General features: G+C 36.6%; 1 protein-coding gene across 1 annotated transcript in view; it reads left to right on the forward strand.

The window, feature by feature from the left end:
* The window catches only part of LOC131694099 (protein embryonic gonad-like), a 366,208-nt gene that overhangs the window by 65,573 nt on the left and 287,495 nt on the right, over nt 1-13,140 (forward strand). The gene's annotated exons all lie outside the window — the stretch shown is intronic.

Below are 13,140 nucleotides of genomic sequence, written 5' to 3' on the forward strand. Positions count from 1 at the left end.
ATTGTAAATATGCTAAGAGAACGGCATTGAGCGTTGGAAGGGTACAATGCAGCTTCTAGCACTGCGAGGGATGCACCAATCTTTATGGAAAAAGGTTTTTTGTGTTTCTTGGCCCAATTCTTTTCAAAGAAAAAATTATTTTGAAGCTCTACTTAGGTATTTTCGGTGGAAAAAATATTGTTCGTAAAATAATTCTTTTTGCTATACAGAGAGTACTGATCTATTAGTCAATTTCTATTGAATAATACAACATTTGAACAATATTTTATCAAATTTTCATCGCAAAATACTGAAAATCTTCAGCAGGCATTTCTAAAAAATGCGATGTACACCATAACTCAAAATCTACTGGACGATTTACAATTACATGTGTCCCGATTTTTATTAGTGAAAATCGTATTTTTCGATTCGAAGTGCTGCGAAAAATTCAAAAATTGAGAAGAGTATAAAATCATTACCTAGGGAATTATGAAAAGAAGAACTGTGCAAAATTTCAGTAGAACTGTCCAGTGGATATTGATTTATGATGTACACCGCAAAACAAGTTTTCGACGAGGAGCCTCCAGAGATTCGCTTGCATTTTTATTATTTTATCATAAAAATTTGATAAATGTTGTTGAATTATGGCACTATTATATGAAGATTGACACACTCGTATCGTCATAACAACTTTTTTTAAAAAATGTTTCTTTTTTGCCTAATTAACCTTACCCTCCACTTAATGCATTGTCCGGGAGCAACAACGCTTTATATGCATTATACAAATTTTAATGCAAAGCTCGCATTAGAACAATAGATTTTGCATGTAAATTATACGGCTCTTGTTTTGGGTGTACATATCAAGAAGGTGGACATATCTTTTCATTTCCCATACAAATGAAAAGCGACAGAAGTTACAGGGCCTCTATTGTACGAAGTTAGGAAGCTCAACGTAAAAATAAATATGTGTGCGTGCGTCACTATGGAAATTACTGCTGAATACAAATATGGGGCATTCCACGCAAAATTTACCACACATTTTTTTTTGCCCAGATCAATGTTTTCTCGGTTTAGTAGTCAAAAATATTCGACACGTACTTTTGTATTTCAACATAGTAGGCGAGACTTTCGAGATTTTTTGTGTTTAATTTCACCATTTAAAAAAAATCTACTTTTTTCAATCGCTCGTACTGTCAAAAGTAAAGAAGGTACCAAAAATTGCCCGAAACATGTAATGTGCGCCTTTTTCATAGCTTTCGGATGAAGTATATTAAAACTTACTCAACGTATTGGTTTCATGGAAAATATTGAAAAGTTTAAAACAAATCTAATTTTTTCTAACTTGGACATGATTATTTTTTCTTTTTTTTATTGTATGAAATGAGAAAATCATTTTTCGTGATGCCATAAAAATTTGGGAGTGGGCAATTAAATACTTACGGAGATATGAATTTTTCAATAGCGCCTTGCGCGCGAAAAACGTACCGCCACGCACTTCGTTCGTACTCAGGTTTGACTGTATGAGATTTTACACACTACCGCGTTGTGTAAAACACACTTGCAATTAACTACATTATTTATTAGAAATAAATAAAAATAAACAATAATAATTATTCAAAGGATTGGCTTGATTTTTTTATGAGGATGCATAATATGTGTAGCCAGTCGATGAACCACGGAAAACTGAATAAAAAAAATTCTCTCATTATTTTTAAGAAGCATGAATGAATTTTACATAAAAATATCAGATTTTTCGGATTTTATAAGGCTATTCCATATTCCAAAATTCAAACCATTTTATAATTATTTTTGTTAATCTAGTAAATAATAGTCCAAATTTTAAAAATCTTATTGAATTTCCTGTTTCAGTCAATTTTATCGAGAGTTCGCCGTGGCGCTCCTCGACGTGGAAATGGTTGGACGTCTACTCTTGGAACGCTTGTGTGGTTCTGTGTGACTGCAATTTTTTCTCGTACATAATAAATGTATAAATAAAAGAGGTCCATTTTTGCCTTACCTTCAAAATCGTAAACCAAAATCACTTTCGATTTAAGCACTTTACATCAGATGCCCCCCTAAAGGAAAACATACACAGTTAAAGCGTTATGTTTGTTTTAGATTATTATTGTTTTATACTCAATTTTGTAGTTAATTTTATAATATAAAATGAAATGAGATAATTTTTAAAATGATTAAAATATGCTATTTGTATTCTGGCGATAAATGGTTGCTGAAGAGAGATTCTTGCAGTTCTGCAAAAATGTTGACCGAATGCTTTTTAAGTTTCTGGCGCTTTTTAAATCTTGTTTTCAGTTTAGTTACCTATCGTTTCTACGTCGTACTCTTAACTCCATTCTTTTTGAAAACCTTGAATGTTTGCATTTATTTTTCTGATGGTGTTCGTCAACGTTTTAAAAATGTGAAACGTTGTACCAATTTTTTTCACCACAAATCTCACTGCATTCAACCCACACAGTGACATTTTCGCACAAAAGCCCATGGAAAAGGTGCTTGCGACGAAGCCATTATTTGTCGAGCCAGTTTACAAATGATCAATGATGATCAAATGTGGACCGCAACTGAGTCGTACGATGTGGTAAGGAAAGCTGCTTCGTCACGCAATGTTTCAAGTTCAAATCTCAGAATAACACAGAAAACGTGCCAATCGAACCAAATTATTCTGATACAAGAGCAGAGATAAATCCACAGAATTGTTTCGAAAAATGCCATACCTGGACTACAATCATTTCACTATGTTGAGACGAACGTGGACTTCAAATTAAAACTGAAGATCTTTTCTTCCGGCAACACTTTTGAATGATAAAGACAAAATAAATCCGAAATTAAACATACATCTAAATGCAATAAATAGTAAAGTTAATCGCAAGTGTTTTACACAACGCGCTGGTGCGTAAAACTGCATACACCCAAGTCTCAGTACGAGTGAAGCGCGTGGCGGTACGTTTTTCGCGCGCAAGGCGCTATTGAAAAATTCATATCTCCGTAAGTATTTAATTGCCCACTCCCAAATTTTTATGGCATCAAGAAAAATGATTTTCCTATTTTATACAATAAAAAAAATAAAAAAAATCATGTCCAAGTTTGAAAAAAATAGATTTGTTTTAAACTTTTCAATATTTTCATGAAACCAATACGTTGAGTAAGTATTAATATACTTAATCCGAAAGCTGTGAAAAAGGCGCACATTTCATGTCTTGGGAACTTTTTGGTATCTTCTTTAGTTTTAACAGTACGAGCGATTGAAAAAGTAGGTTTTTTTTTCAAATGGTGAAATTAAACACAAAAACTCTCGAAAGTCTCGCCTACTATGTTGAAATAAAAAAAAATACGTGTCGAATATTTTTGACTACTAAACTGACAAAAAAATTGATCTGGTCAAAAAAAAAATTGTTGCAAATTTTGCGTGGAATGTCCCATATGTAAATATAATAATAGATAAATGTAAATTGGTACTACCTTCAGCCGGAAGCAGTGTTGCTGTTACTGTCTCCTGATTCGGGACGGAGCAGTCAGTCTTTTTGGTATGTAGTCATCGGTAGAAGAAAGGCTACACATATTGTGGTCGCAAATGTGCGGGAGCGATCATACTGTTACGAGTAACATAATCCGGATGTGATTATGACTTCTACTTCCAGCATCGCACTCGTGAGACGGCCGCCTCTTTAACGCGGTCTAGGATCCCACCGCAACGAACGTCGGGTTTGCGATAAATATGCTAATTAATGAGCGCGAAGCGCACAACATTGCGTTACCCGGTACAATTTGTTCGCGGCCTTCGGGGGGTACCGTCACGTCTGTGGGAGGAGATTCGCGCGAAAAAAAATCCATTGCGCACGCTTAAGGGCGCAATGAATTTAGGATGAGGAATAGGATGGAGATGGCGTGGCGGTAATGGAAGGTGCAAATTTTCTCACATCGATACTTCGAAACTCCCATAGAGCCCATCGATTCACCGATCGACTCAGGATTTCCTCCGTGGGTTGGTGATGGCTGCAAGAGTGATCGACTAGTCGGCGCATGATTTCAAGACCAGAATGATTATGTTATTGGGATGCATTAGGTAAAATATGGTCCGCCTGGTAATTTCAATCAATTACGGTTAATATCGTTAGACAATAGGATATCATTAGGGGTCAGTTTGAAATTGCTATTCGAATTTTTATTAGAATTGCCCGGCGCTCAGTAATTTAATGTTATGATATAATTTCAACAGTCATTACTTACGGCGTCGCCTACTGATCTTGACAATTTTTAACGACCGATTGCTGGTACTCAGTTCGTGAATGTAACTGATTTACTGACTTATTGTGGTATTTAAAAGCTTCTATTTATTTATTTGCCGGACTTTAGAAGCGGGGTTAATCGGTAATTGAATCACTTCGTGAGAACGAGGTTCTGTGCAGTAATTACTGTAATTGGAATCAGTTGAAAATAATTGTTATTGAATTGTTGATTTTTGTAGAACTCGATATATGAACAACGTTTTACAGGCAAATAGAATGGGTACTTAGTTTTTTCTTCTGTCGTATCAAAACTCACGAAATAAAATTTATTTTTAATTTTAATAACATTCTAGCTGCGTTTTTATTGGATCGTTTGCTTATCGTATTTTACTTCACTTTTCAATCAGGTCTATGTAAGTTTTGCTTCCTGAAATTTTATGTACTACTTATAACTAAGTTGAACGCTTACAATTCAAGCATTTCACGGTAAGTGTTCGATGTGTTTGCACATATCGTTCGGAGATACTTCTAGGAATAGATGTCAACCAAACTACAGATTAAACAATATATTCCTGATAACATGGCCTTGAAAATTTGAATCACCTAAATGCATAGTAAAAATGCCATGCCTGTCCACACAGAAGGTTGCGCTTCCCTAGTCTGGGTCGACAAATTTAGGTATCTGGCTCGCTACTCTTCCAAAAATGACGTTATCCTCGACAAATTAAATATCAACATTGCTCGAGCGTGTTCATTTTCCCATTTGACGCAGGGTTGTAAACAACAACTCCGCAACCGTATGCATGTATTGAAAATCAGCTAGTTGAGTAGCATGTACCAGGAAACACTGGAGCCGAATGTTCTCAAATGTGAAAAGCATCTTTGTTGAGTGTTTTCAGCGTTGGGGAACATCGGGAAACTTGTACAAGTATCCAAACAACCGGTTTTACTCTCGCTTTCTGTGGGTGGGGAAAATTTGATTTATATATTCACTCGGTCCGCTTAAAAGAAGTATGTGTCGAAAATGTTGAGTCCTAGTTGGTTTGGTTCTTCTCGTAATTCTACCCATTCGTTTAAAATGGTGTGTGCTATTTATGTTCATCGTATTCTGTCAAATAGTATCGGATTTTGTCGACTACTTTTGTTGGCCCTCAAATTAATCGCTCGGATACGGGGGATACGCGAATCTTATACACGTTTGCGCACTCCTTGGGTAATTCTATTCAACTGTCATATCTATAATGCAAAAATAGTAATTTCAAAATAGTGACATTAATGTAAAATGTTTGAATGATTGTAGTACATCCAAAACATGGTTTATCCACTACCTATAGTATAATCCATATGTGAGTGAAATTGAATAGTGCCTCTTTTGTTGGGTACGCGCTGATTCTCATTACATTTAGGTATATGTATATGAAGGCACATGAAATCAGTACGCGTTTCATTGGCCGTAATGTTCAACTGAGAACGCCTCAAAAAGCGGCCATCTTCGAGAACGAAGAAAGCAGTTTTTTCTCACACCGTTAGAAAAATCTTCATGACAATGAATCAATGTATTCGGTGCGTTGGTAGAGTACTATAGATTGAGATTTTTGCAACGGTGTGAGAAAAAACTGCTTTCTTCGTTTTCCAAGATGGCCGATTTTGCAAGCTTGCTCAGTTGAACCTAAAATAACTCAATTGGTTTTTGGAGAAACCGACCGTATGGGTCAAGAGAGTAATCGCACAATATTACGAACATTATTATACATCCAAATATGTTGAAAAATTCGTTAACATAAAATTTTCTAGAATGTAATCCCACTCTTGTTGATTAAATTTTTGATGCGTCGAAATCAATTGCACTACTTTTTGCATTTTAAGTGAACAGAAGTTGAGACACTTCCTACACCATCAGGTGTGAATACTAACAGTTGCGGGTAGTGTACTCCTTTTAATCCTTTGAAAATGGGTAACATTTTTAATATAAATTGATGAAAAAAGTACAATTGCACAGATGCTCTATTGAACAATGGTACGGCTCATTGTATAGAGTCTTCGAGACTCAACCTGATCAGAAGGGCATAACTGATTTATAACACCTGGAGTTATTTATTTCAAAAATATTTTGAAACAGAACCTGTTATAAATCCGGCTGGTTAGTTGTTAAAATTACAAAAAATAAAACAAAAAACTGGCTAATGATAATAAAATTGTAACAACATTTGATATGATTTTATCAAAGTTAAAACTAAATGAGATATAATTTTTTTTCCAAAAGTAGAAACGTCCTCTGTGAGAGAACTCTATTAGATATAATCATCTAATGACAGTGACCTAGTAACAAACGATCAATTCATAAATTGATCGTTTCATAATAGATTATGTTATAGTATTGATAGTATAGAAAACTGTCCTCAATCCATTTTCCATTCCGTTATCTGAATAAATATCAACCATAGTTATAATAGTGTTATTGATTTGTTATGCTCTTCTGATCGGGAATGCTTATCGAATGCAAGCAAGGTTGGAGACAGGTCACTTTTCGATTGCGTTGAAGAATGATCTATCAAAAGATTTCCACGGGTGTCTCTTTCCCTCCTATTTTTTTCTCCAGCAATTCAGTGAATTTGGATTAAGATTTAGTACTGTTTGGTTCTCTCCTGCACCTGGCTGAAACGGAAATTGGAGGAGGTAAGGGAACTTCCGGTTTATTGTCGAACTATATAGCTCTCGCCAGAATAAGGTATTGCTTTACATTCCGTGAAAAACACAAACCTTGTTTGCGGGCAGGTTTCTGGGATGTTCTGAGAACCAACTCAATTACAAAGCAAATACAACAGTATTTTTGAATTTTCGCGACTGATAATCGGCTTAAGCCGAATTCGAATGACAATATCTCTTCGGGGTTGCTGTCGTTCTGTTATCTCAATATCCTCTCAGGTGTGGAGATATAACACCTAATCGAGAAGTGTCTTATTTTCTTAGGAGTGAAGAATACTTCCATATTGTCTACGTGCTCTGTGTCGTTATTTTCGTTATCCCTTCCCGATCAGAAATACATAGCAGAAATATTTCAAAACCATATCTCGCATTGTTACTTGTTATAAATTTCTGTTATTTTAACTACTAACGAGACCTAATTTATAACACAATATGTTACAGAAATTGTGTTCCGTTATAATCTTGTTGTTTCTTTCTGATCGCGTTACCTTACCATTTCCCCAATCCTTCCCATCAGGAAAATGTTGAAAAGACAAATCACGGCAAGGCACAAACCTCCAATGAATATGGGGAACGTGCCATTTCAGCCAATCGCTACTGATCACTGATTCATGAATCCATTGTTAATATTATTGACTGTATCATGAATAGTTTACGGATACATGAATAATCTTATATAATTATGTGGTCGATATCACGAGAACTTCCATTTGATAATATTTTGTGATTTTATGAACTATTCAACGAATGGCGAATCGTGACAAATATACTAGGAATTATGAGCATGTTCACGAATACATGAATAGAATTCGGAGTTCTGTGACATTTTTTGCGGAAAAATTAAAAAATTGTCTTTTTTATGAACTATATCGTGGACGTGAATACTGGTTTCACGTGCACATATGATAAATCTAGACTTATATAGTAGGAATCATGAACCAGTTCACGAGTCATGAATGCATCCATAAAAAATATTCAGAGTTTCATGGGAGTTCACAAGAAAATATAAAGACTGCATTAAGTTCACGAGTCATGAATAGAAAATATAGAGACTGCATTAATTTTATTAACTAATTCAGGATAACAAGATCATGATCAAGATCAAGATCATGAATCAGATCACGTCGTACAATCAATCCGAAAACAATGTTCATTAATATAATAATAACATCGCAAGCTGATGAAATTGTGAACTGGTTCATAAGCAGGAAAAGAATTTGGCGATAATATAGCGTTAACCGTAACTGAAATTCGCAAAAAACAGGTAACTCCACAAAGGAAATTGTTATGCATTCGTTTCGGAAGGAAAATTGAACACAATTATAAAACACAGGATTTGTGTTTTCATAACGTAATACATGATTGTTCCAAAATTCATGGAATTAATTCACAAATTTGGGTACTTTTTCCTCGTGCTTAATAAATTTTTCAAGTTTAATATTAATATCTCCATTATCGAAAGGTGGCATTTGGCCCTTTCGTGATACTGCTGGCGGCAAATCGTGAGGATGAAGTTTCACAATGTTTGTCTTGACTCAAGACTCCTGAGAAATGTCCCAATTTTATCTTTTTAGACTAAACCCCGAGCATGGTGCCTGATCTTTTGCGGGGGTCAATTTTATCTTTCACATCGTATCCTCGAACTCCACCAAATTAAAATGCATTTCGAGCTCTTTGGAAATAGTTCTTGATTTTGAAATAAAAAATGGGAAAAAATATATAAGTACATTTTGATTGTTTTTTTAATCTGCGGAGGAAAACAAATCCAAAAACGCAAAAATAATTACAACCCTGGTAAACATGAGGTATTTGAAACGGCCCCCAACCCCTTAAACGATTATTCTTCTTAATGTACAATAGGTTAATAATTATCTGTAAAATTAGGGTGGGAAAATAAGATAGAATGCAAAATACATAGCTTCCCTAACCTTCTCTAACACACTTTCACTCAACCAAACGCATCCATCGTCTACAAATCAGACGATCCTTAATTCGATGATAAATAGTTCTACTCCTGTCTGTCACCTGGATTTGTTCCTGATGTTTACAGCCACCCAAGAGCACCACCATCCCGCACATTTACAACTTTACGAAACGAAGTCTTGCTTCAATCTTTAATTTAGCCGGTCGTAGTTCCACTTCAAGCCATTAAACAAGGCAGCTTCAGCAGCAAAGAGGAAAAAAAACACGGTCAGCTCTTATTATTCATTACAAAACGAGCTTGACTTTGACTAATGATCGACGGGGATGACACATCAAAAAGGCATCAAACAGGATGCTTCAACGTGTTGAGATCCTATGGACGAACAAAAGGCAGGAAACTGCATAAAAACTACATTCAATGCTTGACGTTGTCCCGGTTTTTGCACCCCTTTTTTTCTGGTTCAGCCACGGCGAAAAAAAAGAAGTGGTTCTTGATCGCAGGTAGGTATGTATGCAGATTCGCGCGTTTCAGACATTGGATAATGAGAACGTGTAGCGTGAGCTTATTTACGGCATATTTCGAACCCCATTCGAAGGACCTTAATTCGGAAGTACGTACTTTTCAAAGACCTGATTAAGCAATATTTTGAGTAACAGTGGAATTAAAAGATGCTGCTGTGCGATGCACGAAAACCCTCGCACTCACGAATCGCATTTAATTATAAGCCTGATTTATGGAGTATTTGGATGAAAAACGACGTCACATGATTATTTCTGGACCCGGTCCGAATGAAGTCCTCACAAAACGAGCCAAAATGAAAGCGATCGCACCGTCAAGGGAAACCGAGATCCTGAGATGCACAAAACTCCCGCCGGAGGTGATTAATGAGTTCACTACTCTCCCCCTCGCGCCGTCACTCGTCCCGGTCTGCCCGTATTCGAAGTTGTTGAAGCTCCTTTTGTGGGTCGCTCATCAACGCCAACTGCAGAAAATCGAGATCGACAGCCGGGCCATGTTTCGATCGTCAAACGTGGAGAAATTTGGAAACTCGTCGAAGGATTGCCGGAAGTTTTGTTGTACGTTCCAGTCTGACAGGCGGTCTGCATTTTTGATTCATCGCACATCTTCTGCCTACACAGAAATGAAACTGTTACCATCAGTGCGTGATGCTGTTTTTTTTGACTAACTCAGGTTGTGTACAAAGGAAACCAAAAAATCTCCCAAAACACAAGACTCGGTCATTACGGTTCGAGGCTCTCGGAAAACCTGTTTGGAGTTTTATTCCGTGTGTTGTTTTACAACCGGAAAGCTCGTAAAATTTACTCCAGTTTTAAACATCTTGTCGAAGAGAAATTTAAATTAATTATGAACATAAAATCAGCAAATTGCTTTTAAATTGCTCTCAATGCGATTTTTACGTTAATATAAACCGATGGGAATGCGCCCGGTGTTTTGTTTTTATGCATTTGTTTGGATCGGATGCCGTAGGCTGATAATGACCCACCCGGGTGAGAGTGTCATGTTACAGTTCGGTGATACCGGTGTTCCAGAATCAGAAACACGAGCGTTAATGATCGGAATGTTTGCCAGACCACCCACTCGTTGATATATTGGTATACAATACACACACGCGGAGGTATCGTTTTGGGACACAGGTAACGGTAGCTTCGCGGTTTTTGGAAATCATTGCTTCACATTTGAACTGATTATCTCGGAAAATAGCAGTACGAAATTTCATGTTACCGATAGTATGCAATTAGTATTAGCAATACAGGAAAAGTTATTGGAACGAGGATGAATCGTTGTTCTCTGTTGTTATGAAAGTTTAATAATGATCGATGTAGACAAATATACGCGGGTAAATTTAGATCTCGTGACACTGACATAACACAATATCATTTTTAATATTTCATTTGCGAAGTTTTACGTTTGATTTAAATTTACATGGCGCTGAATTACACGAACCACGCAACTTTACTCTATAACGGCTTTAGACGTTTCCACTCCAAAGTTTGGTAAGCATTCTTCGGACTGTTGTGAGAGTTGTACTTTTTAATCACTCGAGCCACAGAGTTTTAGGATAATTCAGTTATTTTGGCTGCTCAAGAGTTTTTGAAAGAAATGAGCACAGTTATTTTTCTTTTTCTCTTCCTGCATGTTGAATATATCGACACAAAGTAAGTTTATATTGTGAGAATAATAGACCGGTAATTTAAACATGTTTCATTCCGTTCCTTTTCAAAAACTGATCACCACAATATACTCCATTCTGAAAATTTCTTACTACCATTAAATTGTCAGAAAAGGCCAAATGATTTTCAACTTTTATTTAAAAAACCTGTTTTAATCCACCTAGCGGTGCAATTGTGCCTTTCTCATTTCTCTAAACTATGGCACGGAGGCTTTTTTATGTTCAACATAATTGTGGAAATGTCCATTACATTCTTAGTACACTTTGCACTTATACACAATGGCATGCCAGCCACGAACTTGATGAGCTACTTGTCGACGGTGAAACACTTGAAACAAAAAAATATCATACTCCATTGGCCTAATCAGCATTAGATCAATGTTATCTGCTTGCTAACTCATTTTGTCATGCGGGGGTGGGTATGTGAGGAGGGCGAAAGTCCCATGAACGAACGACTCCCCAGCTTAAATTGGTATGCTTTGTGATATAGTGGTGGTTTAAAGATGATGGGGTTGAAAGGGAGGAGTATGAGGGCTGGATGGGGTGGTGGTCTGAGGGGTGATTTAAGGAGATTTTTAAAGGAGGGGCGCGAACAGTAGATGGGGGGTGTAACCCCTCTCCGAAAAACCATCAACTACGCCCCTGTTAAAATCCAGAAACCCTAAACGAGTCGAAAAAAAAATTTAGGCCGGGATTAGGTTGACGTTTTTCAGAGTGATTGCATAACCTTTCTATATGAGAAAGGCAAAAATGTGCCAAAATCCAAAAAAGTGAATCGTAGTCAAATTTTTTTTTCGAGTTTGCATCAAATCTCGACGTTTCATGCACCTTGAACACATTTAGCATCAAAAATAAAAATTCTATTTTTAATTTTTCCTATAGTTTATATGAGAAATTTCTGTGTGACCGCACTCTGAAACCCGTAATTCCGGAACCAGAATTCCGATCGATCCAAAATTCAATAGCAGCCGATGGGAAGGTTGCACCTTTCATTTGAGACTAAGTTTGGGCAAATCGGTCCAGCCATCTCTGAGAAAAATGAGTGACATTATTTGACACATACGCACATACATACACACACACACACATACACACACATACACACACACATACATACATACACACACACATACAGACTTTTTCCGATCTCGACGAACTGAGTCGAATGGGATATGACACTCGGCCCTCCGGGCCGGGATTAGGTTGACGTTTTTCAGAGTGATTGCATAACCTTTCTATATGAGAAAGGCAAAAATGTGCCAAAATCCAAAAAAGTGAATCGTAGTCAAATTTTTTTTTCGAGTTTGCATCAAATCTCGACGTTTCATGCACCTTGAACACATTTAGCATCAAAAATAAAAATTCTATTTTTAATTTTTCCTATAGTTTATATGAGAAATTTCTGTGTGACCGCACTCTGAAACCCGTAATTCCGGAACCAGAATTCCGATCGATCCAAAATTCAATAGCAGCCGATGGGAAGGTTGCATCTTTCATTTGAGACTAAGTTTGGGCAAATCGGTCCAGCCATCTCTGAGAAAAATGAGTGACATTATTTGACACATACGCACATACATACATACACACACATACACACACATACACACACACATACATACATACACACACACATACAGACTTTTTCCGATCTCGACGAACTGAGTCGAATGGGATATGACACTCGGCCCTCCGGGCCGGGATTAGGTTGACGTTTTTCAGAGTGATTGCATAACCTTTCTATATGAGAAAGGCAAAAATGTGCCAAAATCCAAAAAAGTGAATCGTAGTCAAATTTTTTTTTCGAGTTTGCATCAAATCTCGACGTTTCATGCACCTTGAACACATTTAGCATCAAAAATAAAAATTCTATTTTTAATTTTTCCTATAGTTTATATGAGAAATTTCTGTGTGACCGCACTCTGAAACCCGTAATTCCGGAACCAGAATTCCGATCGATCCAAAATTCAATAGCAGCCGATGGGAAGGTTGCACCTTTCATTTGAGACTAAGTTTGGGCAAATCGGTCCAGCCATCTCTGAGAAAAATGAGTGACATTATTTGACACATACGCACATACATACACACACACATACACA

Source organism: Topomyia yanbarensis, chromosome 3 (assembly GCF_030247195.1).
Source record: "Topomyia yanbarensis strain Yona2022 chromosome 3, ASM3024719v1, whole genome shotgun sequence".
NCBI lineage: Eukaryota > Metazoa > Arthropoda > Insecta > Diptera > Culicidae > Topomyia > Topomyia yanbarensis.